At 38.7% G+C, this 17,446-nt stretch overlaps 1 protein-coding gene across 9 annotated transcripts in view; it reads left to right on the plus strand.

Moving 5' to 3' along the window:
* The first annotated feature begins 409 nt into the window (after positions 1-409).
* Positions 410-17,446, plus strand: part of R3HDM1 (R3H domain containing 1) — a 162,788-nt gene continuing 145,751 nt past the window's right edge. For 8 of the 9 annotated variants that reach the window (XM_040228506.1, XM_040228507.1, XM_040228511.1 and 5 more), the window contains exon 1: positions 417-579. The gene's annotated coding sequence lies outside the window, so the exon portion shown is untranslated. Of the gene's footprint in view, positions 580-17,446 lie in introns of all 9 variants that reach the window. The other variant, XM_040228513.1, reaches the window with a different exon arrangement.

The raw sequence follows: 17,446 nt of genomic DNA on the forward strand, positions 1-17,446 counted from the left end.
TTTTCCTTTCCTCCTATAAAACAGTATAAATCCTCTTGAGGAAATATAGTTGTCTTTCCAATACATCCAGGTCAGTAAAAATTCCCAGAACTCCCCCAACCTCAGGTTCCAACTCGTGGGAAAAGGTGGCTCTTTCTCAAGTGGGCAAAATGGCTGTCCTCCTAGGTTTATTATTGGTTGTCCTTTGCGTCCTTCAAGGGCGGATACTTACAGCCGATTGGCTCTTTTTCCCTTGAGGGTGGAGAAAGATTTGGCACGGCTCTCCCGCGGCCCGGGAGGAGATGAAGGGGTGGAGAGAAGGCCGTTTTTTGAGGTATGATTGGATAATCCTCCTGCCACTCCAAGGATGTACATCCTATGATTTGTCGACTGCTCTCAAAGAGAACGAGGAGGCGGGGCTAGTGCGTGGTGGGAAGGGGCGGGATTCTGCCAGCCGCGGCTGCCGCTGGAGCCGGTGTCCGGGCTGGTGATGGGGTTAATTCCCTTTCGTAAGACTTCTACTTGCACCCACCCAGCCCCGCCGTCGCCCCGCCGCGCCGCACTCCAACCGCCTCCTCCTCCTCCTCCTCAGTAACGCGGGTAAGAGATGCCCTCCCCTCCCCCCCTTCAGCTCCCCGGGAATAACGCGCCTCCCTCCCCTCCCCCGCCCGCCAGCCGGTAGCGCTAACGGAGAAGGAGGCAGTCAGGGGAGAGATGTGATGTGTGAGAAGGTGGCCTTCCCCGCCGAGCGGTCGACGCTCCAGCCAGGGCCCCGCCGAGGTGCTGCCGCTGCCAGCCCCGCTGGGAGGTCGGGTTCTAAGGGAGCCCCGGCTCGCCTGGCCCGCCGCTGCGCCTGCAGCTGCATCTAGTACCTTGCGCCCACCGCCCCCACCCGGGGGCCATGTGAAAAGCAAAGCCCTCGAGGCCTAGCGGAGTAGACGGGGGAAAGGTTCCCGAATCCCTGCTATGGCTGCTGCTGCTGTTCTTGCACCCCCAGGGACTGGGGAACCAACCACAGCAGGCCTGCCCGGAGCGGGTGCCGTGCGGGGCTCTGCTCTCCTGGGTGGCTGGCGCCCGTGCTCCAGGCTCCCCTGCCCACCCCGCGGCCGCTGCCCCCTGGCCTTGCATCCCGAAAATTTTTAGAAAGGAAATAAGACATTCTGACTGGTTGATGAAATGTTAGGTGGTACATTTTGTGTGTGATACCAGAAAAAGCACAGTGGGAATATTGGAAAGAAAGTTGAATGACTGTCAATGCCACAGACCTCGGGGATCAGATTTACACCCATCAGGGTTGAGCCTTCGGCTCTGCCCCCCAGATCCCTGTGTGTTTGAAGTTTTTTGTCGTTCTCTTTTTTTTGTTGCTAGGTGCAGAGGAGAGTGCCTCAGTTCTTTGAGCTTGCTTTTATGCAGAAACAAACTGTTGAGGCTCTCAAGGTCCCGTGTATAATTGGGATAGCAGGTCAACTAAGTAAAAGGCGAAGAGGTGCTTGCTCAAATAGGAAGGCTTAGTAAGTAGCAGATGGTTTTTATAATATGATTTTCCAGAGTAGGAAAAAAAATGTGTGTGTGTATATATAGATATATATATATGGTTGTATGTATATGAATATATATGCATGTATATGTATGTATATATATCACCCTTGAGATTATGGTTTGCATAACTGTAATCTGAAGAAACTGCTTTTAGCCTAAATGTCATTGATTACAAGAACTTTTGAATAACAAAAAGATGGTTCAAGTCGAACTGGCAGCCCACCTACTTGTAATGTTTGAAACAGTCAACTCTGTGCCATATTTTACATAGTAGGATACCAGTATGACTAGGTTAATTGGACACACAACTTGACAAAATTTGGTACATTTAGCCGTACTTGAGAGGGATTTCTTTTTCCTCACGTGTTGATTGAGTGCTTATCTTTTCAGTCCTTGCTTTTTTGTCTGGGTGAATATGTCCTTAAATACTGGATTCTGTGGACATGTTTGTAATCACAGGTAAAACTGTAGGCCCACTTCTGAAGCTTACTTGTAACCAGCATAAAACTTGAGTTTTGACTGTGTTGGACCATTTTCTTTACGATCTGAGAAGACTCCACTGGCTTAATGATCTTCCATAATGCATAACTAATATACTTAGGTATAGAATTTACTTGGATTCATAAATTCAGTATCTGAAAGAAATTTGGTTGTGTGTTAGAATTAAGAAATGAACCGTGTAACCCTGAAAGGTAAGTTCTCTCAGCTCCGCACAAAAAGTACCCAGAGCATGCATTACTTAGCCCAGCATTTTCTAAAACTTGTTGGTTAATTGATAAATATATAATGCTTTCAGATCTCATGTGCCTTATGTACAGAAAGGGCTGTTGAAAATATAGACGGCTTCTTCTGTATTCTCTCACTAGCTACAGGACCCCTCTATGACCCTTAGTTCAGTTTCCTCAGCTATAAAATGGGAATATTTATGCGCAGCTCAAGGAGTTGTGAAGATTTTCGAGATGAAGTATTTAAAACCCCTAGCATCACCTAACACTTAGTATGTATGTTAAATATTAACTATTGTTACTGTCATGCATATTGAAAGAATGAGTTGGTTTCTCAAATGCCTATGGTGTTGTTGGAGCCTCAGGACATGTTCTATTAGTGAGGAGTTCTGTGGAGGTTTTCATTTATATTGTAACTTAAAGTGCAATTTGTTATTAGCCATTTTCAAAGTGGAAGACGTGAGAAATTGGTCATCAGGCACAGAAGAGTTATTATTTTATAGAAGATTTTTTGATTTTGCATTAAAGTGTAAGTGTTAAGTTTCAAATGGATTATTTGGAGTAAAAGTATGTGTCAGGTTATTTTAGTGATAAATAATTGTAATACCTCTAAAGTGTTATTGAGCTGTTACGTTTTCAAGATCAAGTTTATGTACTTGCTATCCATATTTACCCTGGGCAGGGAGCTATTGAACTTTTTATAGTGTTAGTAAGATTAAGTGAGTTTTTTGAATTCGTTATGGCCGTAGATTGACTACTGTTTTGTTGCTGCTTTGAATTCTCATTATTTATCAGTTCTTTAGTGTTTCTTTTCTGTGTAACAACATTCCAGACACACTGTTCCTTTCTCCTCCCAGGAACTTTTGAAAATGTACTGGGTCTTCACACATAATTGTGTCCTTGGAGTGCGTACAGTGAGACAAATTTAAGATTAGCTTGAAAACAGTTTTTTTATGGAGTCTTCTGACAGTAGTGTCTGGCTAGGGTTCAGGGCAGCTCTACCTGATGCTGAATACAAGGTGAAGTATATAATGTTGTGGCACGCCTCCCAGGTTATTGGACCCACACTGTTGGGTGCTCCTTTGAGGGACCTTACATGGCAGCAGCAGTAGAAAATTTTGTAAAATTGAACTAAGCTTTTAAAAATACTATGCATAAGACAATCGTCGAGTAATGAAAGATTCTCTAGTACTGGCACTTTAGAATACCTAATTATACCCATTTCAGTTAATGTTAAGTTCTAATTCCTCAGAAATAAAGAAAGAAGTATGAGAGTTGATAGCAGGTTTTGTGGGTTTTTTTCCATTCTTGAAAATGTTGTAACAAACACTTTAAGACTGATGGGTTTATATTATATTGTTGCTGCTTGGATTAGAAAATCTCACAATTACCACTTTCAGGGTCCATTATAGATATTTTGAGTAGTCCGTATGTCAAAAGAGGTGTGGTTACAAATGGTAGCGAACTTTTCAGATAGCACTTGCTGCTCCAAACCACAGAATGAGTACACTGTTTAGTCATATCTACATACAGTGATGATACCTTACTGCTTATCACTTAATATGAATAAACTAAGATGGTTATCATAAAGAGAAGGGAGCCTGTCCATTCATCTCAGAATAATAGTCTTTTTCTAAAAATGTAAAATCTTCCACTTGATCCATGTGAATTCTGATAATGTTTACTAATGTTACAGACATGGGCAAAGAAATAATAAAATCAAACAATTTTATTAAGTTAACTTTGCTTTCCAAATAAGTATATGTTGTATAATGAAACGGATTTGCTTATACCTGGTAAGCATGTGTATTTTTTTCAGGATTTATTTCAATTAGTTATTTACTGATGGTTGAGTTAAGAGATGAGTTATTTAATCCTGGCTCAAAACTAGTTCTCTACGTTATTTTCCAAAAATTTGGTTTTTTGTTCCCAGATTTTATTCTTTATTATTTTGCCTCTTCTTTCTTCCATAGTTAACACATACTTATTAAGTTAAAATTTTTTTGTATGAGTTTTGCAAGCCTACACTTGATAATCTTTGTTATTCTCTCTTTGCCCTCTGAATTGTAGATTAGTGACTTTTTTCTTAATTTCTACCCGTAAGCTCCTTTCTCCAAGCAAATTGTGAGGTTTTTGTTCCTCCTCTTTTCATAAATGCTAGCTCACATAACAAGTTTAAATGATTGATCTTGTAAGCCTACTTGACCAGTGTTTTCATCCACAACTCCCTAAAACTACTTTCTCTCCAAAAGAAATTAAATGTGGAGCATAAATTCCATTTTTTTTAATTCTTGACATTTTTTTTTCTTAAAAGTCAATAATTTGATATTATTTGATATTGTCTTAAGAGTTTAAAGACTATAATTTGACTTCTCCCAACTTTAGTTTAATCAGTAACAGATGTAAATTACTTTTGTGGACTAGTTGTGCAGTTATCGTTACTAACCTGCCTTCTACATGAAACAAGTTCCATGCTAGCATAAAATAACATGTTATAGTCTGAGTTAGAGGTTTAACTGTCTGCAGATTTACTTTGTTGTCTTGGCCCTCACTGAGGAGGGAAGCTGTGGGATTTATTTATTTTTTTTTTTTAAGTTTTAATGTTGGGGGGGAATCTCTGTATATATATACACACATATATATATATGCAAAGCAGCAGTTTAAATAAGCATAAGGCCTTCATGTTAAAAGTTCTCTTGGGTAAAAATAAGTATCTTTTTTTACTGGAAACAACCCAGACACGCTTAAGTGAGTGAACGGTTAAACAACCAGTGCTGTCTCTACACCATGGAATGCTATGCAGCAATAAAAAGGAACAAACTGTTGTACACAGCAACTTGGATATATCTTAAAGGAATTATGCCAAATGAAAAACCAATCTTGAAATGGAACTACCTTGTGGTTCCATATATATATATATATCATTTTCAAAGTGACAAGTTAAATGGGTTGGCAGTTGCCAAGCATTGCTGGGTGGGAGGAGCAGGGTGATTGTGATTGTAAAGGGTTAACATGAGAGATCTTTGTGGTAATTGAACAGCTCTGTACTTTGATTGTGGTGGTGGTTATGTAAATCTATATACATGTGATAAAATTACATAAAAACACACAGTGTGTGTAAAATTGTTAAAATCTGAATCAAATTGTGGATTATATCAGTGTCAATCTCTGGTTTTGATATTTAACTACACTTATACAGTCATTCCTTGGTATCCACTGGGGATTGGTTCTGGGACTGCCCTTGAATACCAAAATTCACAGATGCTCAAGTCCCTTGTATTAAATGGAATAGTATTTGCGTATAAACCTACGTATATACTGCCATATACTTTAATCTGCCTCTAAGTTACTTATAATATCAAATACTTTGTAAGTTGTTGTAAATACAATACAAATGTTATATAAATAGTTGCCAGTGCATGGCAAGTTCAGTTTTGCCTTTGGAACTTTCTGAAATTTTTTTCCTGAATGTTTTCTGTCTGAGGTTGGTTGGATCCAGAGATGCAACATGTGGATAAGGAGGGCCAATTGTATAATGTTATCATTGGGGAAAACTGGATGAAGAAGAGTACATGGGTGGTTGCTGTACTATTTTTTTACGACTGAAGTTATCATCATTTTAAAATTATTAAGTCAATTACAAAAATATCCAGTACTTACATATGTGTCCCTGTATAGTATTGGGGGGCAGAAGCATCTGTTTTTTAAAAATTATTCTCTGCAAAATACCAATTCATATATTTCTTATTGTTCATTTGTTTTACTTATACTTTCTTATTCACCTGCATCTGCATGCAATAGAAATGCTTCTACATTAGACGTATCCAACATGCAGTTTCTGTTTTCATTTTATATGCTTTGTTTTCCCTAAATGCCAGTTCATTCTTCTTTTTAAATTTTTTATTTTTTTAGGCTGTGCTTTGTGGCATGAAGGATCTTAGCACCCACACTAAGATAAGTGGAATTGACTAAGGGATTGACCCTTGCCTCCTGCATTGGGAGCATGGAGTCTTTTAAAATTCTATTTATTTCTTTATGGCTGTGCTGGGTCTTGCTGTGCGCTGGCTTTCTCTAGTTGCGATGAGCAGGGGCTGCCGTTTGTTACAGTGCACAGGCTTCTCAATGCTGGGGCTTCTCTTGTGGAGCACAGGCTCTAGGCACGTGGGTTCAGTAGTTGTGGCACAAAGACTTAGTTGCTCCACCACATGTGAGATCTTTCTGGAACAGGGATCAAACCCATGTTCCCTGTATTGGTAGGCAGATTCTTAACCACTAGGCCACCAGAGAAGTCCCCATTCTTCTTTTTTTCAGGCTTGCTGCACTTTCTCTTTCCAACCTTGCTTCATATAAACTGGAAGGAATCTGATATTGGTCATCTATATTATTTTGTTCATTTTCCAATTGCTGTAAAAGAATTTTGGTTTTGTCAAGAGAGGCTGTACATTCATTATTCAACTAGATAGTTGCATTTTAAGCTGTTGAAATCTGTAAAATGAGATTTTTTTCCCTTGTAAAGACAACAAATGAGATATAATTTGAGGGAAGAAAGTTATATTTAGTTACACTGTGTTTATTGTGTAACCATAAACCTTTTAGTACAAAAGTATTAAGTGTTTTAAAGCAATGCAGGAGTAATGTGAGGTCAAAAATAAGTCATAGGTCACCAACGTGAAGAGGATACACTTTGTGTGATATGCATGATCTTGATCCATTTTGAGTTAATTGTTGTGTATGGTGTGAGGAAGAGATCCAAATGCATTCTTCTACATGTGGATATCTTTTTTTTTTTTTGTCTCAGCATTATTTGTTGTTATTTCCCCATTGAATTGTCTTAACACATTTGTTGACCATAAATGTAGGAGATTTGTTCTCATTTCTATTCCATTGATTTATTTGTCTATCATTATTCTAGTAGTCCCACACTGTAGCTTTGGAAAAAGTTTCAAAATTGGAACATGTGAGTCCTCTGTTATTCTTTTCCAGGATTGCTTTTATTCTGAATGCTGACCACTTTCTTTGAAGAAACCAGCTTGATTTTGATAAAATTGTATCAAATAGATCAATTTGGGGAGTATTGTCATTTTAACAATATTGACAGGATTTCTTTAATAATTAGTGATTCATTTTAAAAGGATAATAAGTTTATTGCTTGTAACATAAATACAGTTGAACCTCCGTATCTGCTGGTCTGCATACATAGGTCAGCCAGCAGTGGATTGAAAAATAGTGTTTAAAAAAAAGCCAGAAAGTTCCAAAAACAAAATAATTTGCCATGTTTGGGTGACTGTATAGCATTTATATATTTATGATGGTTTACGTAGTATTTGCTTTGCATTAGGTGTTGTAAGTAATCTAGAGATGATTTCAAGTTTACGGAAGGATGCGCAAAGGTTTTATACAAATACTGTGCCATTATATATGAGGGACTTGAGCATTTGTGAATTTGGGAACCAGGAGAGTGACCCTGGAACAAATACCCCATGGATATTGGGAGACAGCTGTAATGTAAGGCATTGTTCTACTTTTTCGCAAAACTCCGTAACGTATGGCTTATAAGAAAATATTCTCGTATCTATTTTTCCATTCACTCTGACATTATATGTGATTTTGATAGAAGTATAAGACAATCTGAGCTGATTCATGTTCAGGTTTGACAAAAAACAACAAAATTCTGTAAAGCAATTATCCTTTAACAAATAAATAAATAAAAAGATATATTAGAAAAAAAAAAAAAAGACAATTTGGCCTCATACAGATATGTAGAAGAAAGGGGAAGGATCTCATGAACGCTTTGAAAGCGTCTTGATCTGCAGTGGTCATTGAACCACACTTTAAGAATAGCTTTTCCAGTGGAAAGAAGTATCTTTGGATTCTCAGAAACTTGGTTGAAAATCACCAGTCTGCTACTTAACAGCTCATGTGGTTTTTGAGCAAGTTACTTACTTCTCAGTCTTCCTTTGCCTTTTTTTTTCCTTCACCTTTTAAATGAGGGTTTTTATAAGGAGGAAACATGATCATGCCTGTAAATTTGTGTGTGTGTTAGTTGCTCTGCAACTCCATGGACTGTAGCTCACCAATCTCCTCTGTCCATGGGGATTCTCCAGGCAATAATTCTGGAGTGTGTTGCCATGCCCTCCCCCAGGGGATCTTCCCAACCCAGGGATTGAACCCAGGTTTCCTACATTGCAGGAGGATTCTTTACCTTCTGAGCCACCAGGGAAACCTAACTTTTGGGTGTATAAAAACCACCAAAGGCTTGAGGCTTGTCTTTTTTCATTTATATTTGTCAACCTCTGTTATATAGGATTGGCTCAGAGGGTAAAGTGTCTGCCTGCAATGTGGGAGACCTGGGTTTGATCCCTGGGTCGGGAAGATCCCCTGCAGAAGGAAATGGCAACCCACTCCAGTATTCTTGCCTGGAGAATCCCATGGATGGAGGAGCCTGGTAGGCTACAGTCCAGGGGGTTGCAAAGAGTTGGACACGACTGAGCGACTTCACTTTCTCTTTCTTTTCCCGACTTCACTTTCTCTTTCTTTTCCCAGGTGGCTCTGGTAAATAATCCGCCTTTCAGTGCAGGATACGCAGGAAACACTGGGTGGGAAAGAACCCCTGGAGTAGGAAATGGCAACCCGCTGCAGCATTCTTGCCTGAAAAATTCCACAGACAGAGGAGCCTGGAGGGTTATAGTCCATGAGGTTGCAAAGAGTCGAACATGACTGAATGAGCACACTCATACACGCACATTATATAGGATTGGCTAATTTTTTTTCCCACTGAAAGTGTACATACCATAGCATGGTAACTTTCATGTAAATTTGGTTCATTGTTATAATAGTATTTATTTTAAAAGCTGAACTTTGTTCATATAATTTTCTACTTAACTACAGATTACAATAGCAAACAAGTAAGGATGAGAAAGGACCAACAAAAATAAAGAAATTATTCAGAAATCAGGGTAAACTGATGTCTCCTTTAAGGCAGTTTGTTACCTTACTGCAGTCCTGCTATTAACTTTTGGAAGACGGAAGGAAATTGCAAAAATTCTGCCTTAGAGAATGGTTCTTTAGCGTGTATTTTCCCAGTAAAAATTAATTAGGTTAAAATATAAATGATTTCAAATCCTCAGTGATTGTATAAATACTGAACCAAATATCCAATCGACATTGCTGCAGTTTTTTCTTTTTTGTTCCAACAAAGCAGGTTGAAAAATGGAATGAGGTGTGGGGTCCAATTTGGACATGGTGGTCAGAAGGCCTCTTGACATAACTGATGATGTGAGGGAAGAACATTCTGAGTAGGAGGAACAGAAAGGACAAGGGCCATGGCATGGGGGCATACTTGGGTGGAGATGGAAATTACACTTGTTTACTGAAGTTCAGCAGTGTTCTCTCAAAATTCAGGATTTAAAGGAGCAAGAACATTGGAACACTTTGAAGTGTGGCTCTGGGACTGTCATATATGTGTATTTATTAGCTAAGTGAATCATTTCCTCTGTAGATCCTCTTAATTCCAAATGTACTGAATTTTAAGGGACATTTTAAAAGCCTAAACCCAAGTCTTTAATCTGTACTTGTTAAAGGTTTATCTTTTCAGTGCTAAACCAAGAGATCTGGTAGTTTTTCTTAGAATTACCTGTATTTACATACTGTGTGAGCCAGCTCAGTTGCTACATTATGTCCAACTCTTTGGAGACCCTATGGACTGTAGCCTAACAAGCTCTTCTGTCCATGGAATTTTCCAGGCAAGAATACTGGAGCGGGTTGCCATTTCCACCTCCAGATTTTCCAACCCAGGGATTGAACCCGTGGCTCCTGTTTGGCCAGCAGATTCTTTCCCACTGAGCCACCTGGGAAGCCCCACAAGATAAATTGTTCTCTTGGAATGGTGAGAAGTCATCTGGTCCAACTGTAGTAGTTCTCAAGGACTGGTCCAGTTACCTCGGTAGCTTTTCATAGTTAGCTGCTTTTCCTTACTTTCTTCTTTCAAAGGATATTAGAAAGGGAGAGATAGCCGAGTCGTGCCTTTTTGAGCAGGCTTTTTTGGGGAACTTACATGAGAGGGAAATCAAGCAGATAGTGATTTAGCCTTTGCTTGAACTATTCTAATGACAGGAGTGCATTCTCAAGGGACTCGTCTCTTCTGCATATAGTGTATGTGTATAGGGGGTGGTGTAGGGAAGAAAGGCATAGTCAAAGGAGAGGAGATTCAACTGGGCCCAAACACAATTGAAAAGTTATCATAAAGGTGTCTCAGTATCAATGTCGCCAGTCGCCTCTCCCCATCCCTCACATCCTCAGAGAGTAAAAATGTTGGCAGGGATGAGAGACTTCTTTGCTCAGGCATGAGACCCTCTTGTTTGGCCCTGTTGTCTAAAATGAGGGAAATGGTGGAGGACTAATCCTACAGATGTCCTCAGTAGGTACTTTGCTCCTTTGTATTCCCCCTGGCTGTTTAGCACCATCCTTAGACTTGCTGGGTTATAGTCCTTGTTGTTACCAGCGGAGGAGCTCCAGCTAGACCATGATGGTGTCTTTATGATGTTAGGTTTTGTTTTATTCAAGGTGGTATGATCACAGGAAATGAAAGTCTTAGAGACAGTTTTTAAATCTATTTTTAGAACATTCTGGTAACAGTCAAGTCGATTTGAGAAAAATGATGCTCAGATTTCAGTGTTTTTACACAGGTAATATTGCCAACATCTGTTCAACTCAAAAACATTTCATGTCTATTCAGTACACTCAACAGATTGTAAACTTGTTAAACTTTAAAAGAATCAAAACAATGTAAACACGAAAAAAATCAAACAGTAAAGTGGATCTATAATTGATTATCATGCCTTTGTCTACTATTATCAGAATTGATGAGTCCCTTGAAGACAGTTCAGTTCAGTCGCTCAGTCATGTCTGACTCTTTGCGACTCCACGAACCGCAGCACACCAGGCCTCCTTGTCCATCACCAACTCCCAGAGTTTACCCAAACTCATGTCCATTGAGTCGATGATGCCATCCAACCATCTCATCCTCTGTCATCCCATTCTCCTCCTGCCTTCAGTCTTTCCCAGAATCAGGGTCTTTTCAAATGAGTCAGCTCTTCAGATCAGGTGGCCAAAGTATTGGAGTTTTAACTTCAACATCAGTCCTTCCAATGAACACCTAGGACTGATCTCCTTTAGGATGGACTGGTTGGATCTCCTTGCAGTCCAAGGGACTCTCAAGAGTCTTCTCCAACACCACAGTTCAAAAGCACCAATTCTTCTGGGCTCAGCTTTCTTTATAGTCCAACTCTCACATCCATACATGACCACTGGAAAAAACATAGCCTTGACTAGACGGACCTTTGTTGGTAAAGTAATGTCTCTACTTTTTAATATGCTGTCTAGATTTGTCATAACTTTCCTTCCAAGGAGTAAGCATCTTTTAATTTCATGGCTGCAGTCACCATCTGCAGTGATTTTTGGAGCCCAGAAAACTCAAGTCAGCCACTGTTTCCACAAGTAGAATGTTACTAGCATCAAAAGTCAAATAGTTTTTTTTTTTTAATTTCCATCTGTCAGTATCATGCAAGTTTGTTTTGTTACACATTAAAAGCATGGATTTCCTTAAAAATATTTTTTTCCAGTTTTCCTGAGGTTGCTAACTTTCCTTTTTTCTGATGAACAAATAATAATGTACCATCAATATATCCTCAGTGTTATTCAATGTCTGTTTCATGGAGGCCTCTCTTAGATTTTTTCTTGAATTCTGTGTCCTGCTCTCAGCCTGGTACTTGCCTTCACTGCCTTCCTGGCTTGAATCAACTGTTTGCTGGATCCTGTGGGTCCTTCCTCTTTCTTGATTTTCACACTCATTTTGCTAGACAGTAGCCTGAAGTGTTTTCTCAAGAAAGATTGCTTAGGAAGTAAAGCTGTCTAGCCCTTATACGCCTGAAGTCTCTATCCTGCCATCATACCTGATTGGTGGTATAGAATGAGAAGTTCAAAGTCATTTCTCTCTTGTACTTAGACATATCACTAGTGTCTTCTAAGCATACAAAAAAAAATTTTTTTTTCTAAGTATACAAAAATATGCTGGATGACTCACTTAATAACGACAGTTATTAACATTTCATTCCTTTAATTATATCCAGTATCAATCTATCTTATTTTTTGATGCATTTCAGAATACATTGCAAGGATCAGTATACTTCAGTCCTGAACACTTTGGCATGCATATGTCTAACTAGAGTTCAGTGTTCAGTTCTCTCTTTTTTTTTTTTTGACCGCCATGCTTTTATGAGTGTTAATTTTCTTGTTAGTGAATGCTAATTTTGAAATTTAATTCAAGTTATAAAAGTGTACAATGGTTTTTTAGCATAATATTCATGCTCTATTTTACATGTGAAAATTGTTCTGTGGTTTTTCTGAAAGCACAACTTTGCAGTTGTGTTTACCTTACTACTAAAATGGAAAACCCAGTGATAAAGCAGGTGAGTTTAAGAGGATTGACATAAATGTTAAATGAAGCTTATATCTACTTTCAGTTCAGTTCAGTCACTCAGTCGTGTCCGACTCTTTGCGACCCCATGAATCGCAGCACACCAGGCCTCCCTGTCCATCATCAACTCCCAGAGTTCACTCAGACTAACGTCCATCGAGCCAGTGATGCCATCCAGCCATCTCATCCTCTGTCGTCCCCTTCTCCTCCTGCCCCCAATCCCTCCCAGCATCAGAGTCTTTTCCAATGAGTCAACTCTTCACATGAGGTGGCCAAAGTACTGGAGTTTCAGCTTTAGCATCATTCCTTCCAAAGAAATCCCAGGGCTGATCTCCTTCAGAATGGACTTACTTGCATCTAATACTGATAATTTTAGAAAGGGCTTCTTTATCTTTGCTCATGTCATTTTGTTGTTGTTGTTTTGGTGTATGTGGCATTTGTCAGTAAGCTTGCAGAAATGCTAGTAAGGGATAATTGATGTTCTTATTACACTCAGATCACAGAAAGGGCTAGTAATTGAATTACTTTTGTCCTTAAAGACATACCTTTGAGAAGCTCATGATTTATCGGGAATCCACCTGAATCAAAATTTCCATGTTGTAAATGGCTGCTGCTTCCATTCCTTTTTCTCCTTATCGAACTTGTCCTTCTCTTCTTTCCCCTGGTCTTTGGACAGGTTAAAGAGAGAGAGGATTAATGGAACTATGATAAAGTAGGAACAGTGGTGTCCAGTGGTCTTTTCCAAGGATTATGTGAGATTACACTTTCTAAATGCAAAATAGAGAACCAAGTGAAAGTTGGTGGTCAGATAACCATTAATTGAATTGCTTTTACATATCCTATTGTAAAATTGGAATAAATGCATTTTTGTCCTGCCCTCATTTCTCTTAAACTTTTCACCTGGCATCCTATATTTCAGACATACAAAATTATTTACCCAAAATTAACATAATCAATTAATGGCCCAGCCAGGACTCTATACTGCAAGTTCAGCTTTATACTGTATCAAGTATAAAGGAATTAATAGGTCAATTAATGTGCCTATTTTTTAGCCCCATAATATTATAAGGGCATTTATTGGGGAAGATTTCAAAATAGATAGCTAGCTTGTCAGAATTATTATTATCAAACTCCATACTTTGTTCTTCTAGACTTTATGTTATTCCTAGAATTGCCAGTTGCATAAAACTACTTACTTACATACTTAGAAGACTTTCTGTCTTGACTCAAATGCTAGTATTATAACTAGCACTTGAAAATATTTTTTTCCAGTTTTCCTGATGTTTCTAATTTTCCTTTTTTTCCTGATGAACAAATAATAATGTGCCATCAATATATCCTCAATGTTATTCAGTGTCTGTTTCATGGAGGCCTCTCAGATTTTTTCTTGAATTCTGTGTCCTGCTCTCAGCCTGGGACTTGCCTTCAGTGCCTTCCTGGCTTGAATCAACTGTTTGCTGGATCCTGTAGGTCCTTCCTCTTTTCACACTCATTTTACTAGACAGTAGCCTGAAGTGTTTTCTCAAGAAAGATTGCTTAGGAAGTAAAGCTGTCTAGCCCTTATATGCCTGAAGTCTCTATCCTACCATCGTACCTGATTGGTAGTATAGAATGTGAAGTTACTGTATTATATTGTAATTATTGTGTTATATTGTAAGTGACCCTGAGCTACTCAGAGTGTGCTAATTACAAATTGAAATGTTTGCATAAGTTGTCCATGTAATAAAAATAATTTTATTTAGTAAAGAGACTTTTTTGTTTCTAGCCTGCAAGAGTTTTTCCTTTCAGCATTAAATGAAATCTAATGGTAAGGAAATAGACCCTATAATAAGTATGAAAGTGTACCTGCATCTCTTTTTAACTTGATAACTTGTGCTAACCCAAAATGTTCATTTTCACACAGTAGACAAAGTCAGTGAGTCATAGTTAAGTAATGTCCTACTTATTTTGTAAACCAGGATGTATTTCTTAAATAAACTAAGTTTTGTGAAGTAGAATATTTTCATAGCTACTTTGTTGTTAACATTGCTTGGTATTCGTTCCATGAGTAATTTTCTTTGTTATCTAGGTTATTTTTGTTTATACCTGAAGTAGTCTTTCTGAACTAAAATTTAGCCAAACTGGAGGAAATTCAGTATCTGTCATACTGAAGTGAAGTATTAAGATTTGTCATATTTAGGATCACAGCAAATGTGTTCTGACAGTAGCCAGACATCAGTGATTTGCGTGAATTTTCCACTAATGTAGGTTAGCAATAATATTTACAGATCATCACCATGATAGGAGGAGTAGGTAAGAATTGAGATGAACAGCATTTGCAGAAGTTGAAGCTTGAGGAACATCAGAATATGGCTCTACAGGTGTATCATGATCCTAAAGGGCATGAGTTTGACTTGGCTTTCACGAGCTGGACTTTGAATTCAGGTCAGTCAGATGCGTTTGATGAAGTAGTGTTAACAAGTTTATACAAAAAGATTTGAAAATGTGGTGTGGGCTCTTTAAAGTGTTAATATAAAACCTGGCATATAAATCACATTGAAATTTTATTGGCCAATGTTGACTTCTTTATGCTGATATTTTAAAGTAGGTTTGTTGAAATACAGTTCACAAACCGTAAAATCCACTGACTTAAAATTTACAGTTCATTGAGTTTTAGTGTATTCAAAAAGTTATGCAACTATCACCATAATCTAGTTTTAGAACATTATCATCACTTCATAAAGAAACCCCATATCCATTAGCAATCATTCTCCGTGTTCTTTTCCTCTTCCCCTAGCCCCAGACAACCATTAATCTATTTTCCGTCTCTGTAGATTTGCCTTTTCTGGAAATTTCATATACATGAAATCATACAGTATGTCATTTTTTGTGACTGTCTTTCACTTAAGCATAAGGTTTTTAAGGTCCATCCATGTTGTAGCAAGAATCAGTATTTTGTTCCTTTTTGTGGCTGAATAATATGCCACAGTATGAGTAATACCACATTTTTTTATCAGTTCGTCAGTTAAGGGCCATTTGAGTTGTTTCTACTTCTGGACAATTATAAATAACACTGCTATAAACATTCTTGTACAAGTGTTTGTGTAGACATATGTTTTCATTTCCCTTGGGTGTGTGCCTACCAGTGGAATTGCTGGGTCAGATAGTAACTCTTGAACCATTTGAGGAATTAATCAACTGTTTTCCAAAGCAGCTGTAGCATTTTGCGTCCCCAGCAGCAATATAAAAGGATTTCTATCTTTTCCACATGCTCACCAGTTCTTACTATTGTCTGTCTTTTTGATCATAGCCATCCTAGTAGATGTGAAGTAGATTTTTCATTGTGTTTTAGATTTGCATTTCTCTAAGGATTAAAGGTGTTGAGAATCTTCTCATGTGCTTATTATGTGCTTTAATTTTATGTAAACTTTGATATCTGAATGTTTGTGTAGCTCTTATGTGCTTTACTGTTGATGAGTATTTAGGCTCCATATTCCATATGAAATACCAGTATGTGTACAAACACATTAAAGGCTTAGTTCTAAGACATATTGGAGGATTGGAATGATACTGATTCTTGAGTGTTTTCCAAACTTAACTGATAAATAGGTAGTTACCAGTTTGCCTGGGACAGTCGCAGTTTATGCCTGTTGTCTGGCTTAATTGTAAAAGTGCCATCTTTCACTCTGAAGTATGCCCTGTCTTGGACAATAAACCATATGGCCATCCTACTGACAGTTACCTTAGAGTGTTTTGGAGTGGGTAGCCTTTCCCTTCTCCAGAGGATCTTCTGACCCAAGGATCGAACCTGGGTCTCCTGCATTGCAGGCATATTCTTTACTGTCTGAGCCTCCTGGGAAGCCCAAATATACACTTGCTATCTACTAAGTTAGAATCTCCATAAAGGGGACCTGGAAATATGTTTTTAGCAATTTCAAGGTCAAGCACAGTTGTAATGTATTATTCTAGCAAAATGCTTGTGTTGCTGTATGACCCTAGCCCATTATCTTTATTTTAGTGAGACGGTGAGTCCCAAGTTAAAGTTCGAGAGAAACAATCTAATCTGATAGCCTACTACCACCCATCTATTTAAAGTGGTGATAGGGGAGGAGTATTAACATACACATTGGACTGTCTTGTAGGGGCAAGAGAGTATAGGACAGTAAGTAAAGTGAAATAATTTACTGGAAATAGGGTGATCTCAGGACTGAGCTCCAGCAAGAGGCAATGAGCAAGGCTCAGCTTCTCAATAGTATTTTCCTTTGAGTTCAGTTCAGTTGCTCAGTTGTCTCCGACTCTTTGCGACCCCATGAACCATAGCACGCCAGGCCACCCTGTCCATCACCAACTCCCGGAGTCCACCCAAACCCATGTCCATTGAGTCGGTGATGCCATCCAACCATCTCATCCACTGTCGTCCCCTTCTCCTCTTGCCCTCAATCTTTCCCAGCATCAGGGTCTTTTCAAATGAGTCAGCTCTTCACATCAGGTGGCCAAAGTATTGTAATTTCAGCTTCAACATCAGTCCTTCCAACACTCAGGACTGATCTCCTTTAGGATGGACTGGTTGGATCTCCTTGCAGTCCAAGGGACTCTCAAGAATCTTCTCCAACACCACAGTTCAAAAACATCAATTCTTCTGGGCTCAGCTTTCTTTATAGTCCAACTCTCACATCCATACATGACTACTGGAAAAACCATAGCCTTGACTAGACGGACCTTTGTTGGCAAAGTAATGTCTCTGCTTTTG

Source organism: Oryx dammah, unplaced genomic scaffold (assembly GCF_014754425.2).
Source record: "Oryx dammah isolate SB20612 unplaced genomic scaffold, SCBI_Odam_1.1 HiC_scaffold_27, whole genome shotgun sequence".
In the NCBI taxonomy this organism is placed as follows: Eukaryota; Metazoa; Chordata; class Mammalia; order Artiodactyla; family Bovidae; genus Oryx; species Oryx dammah.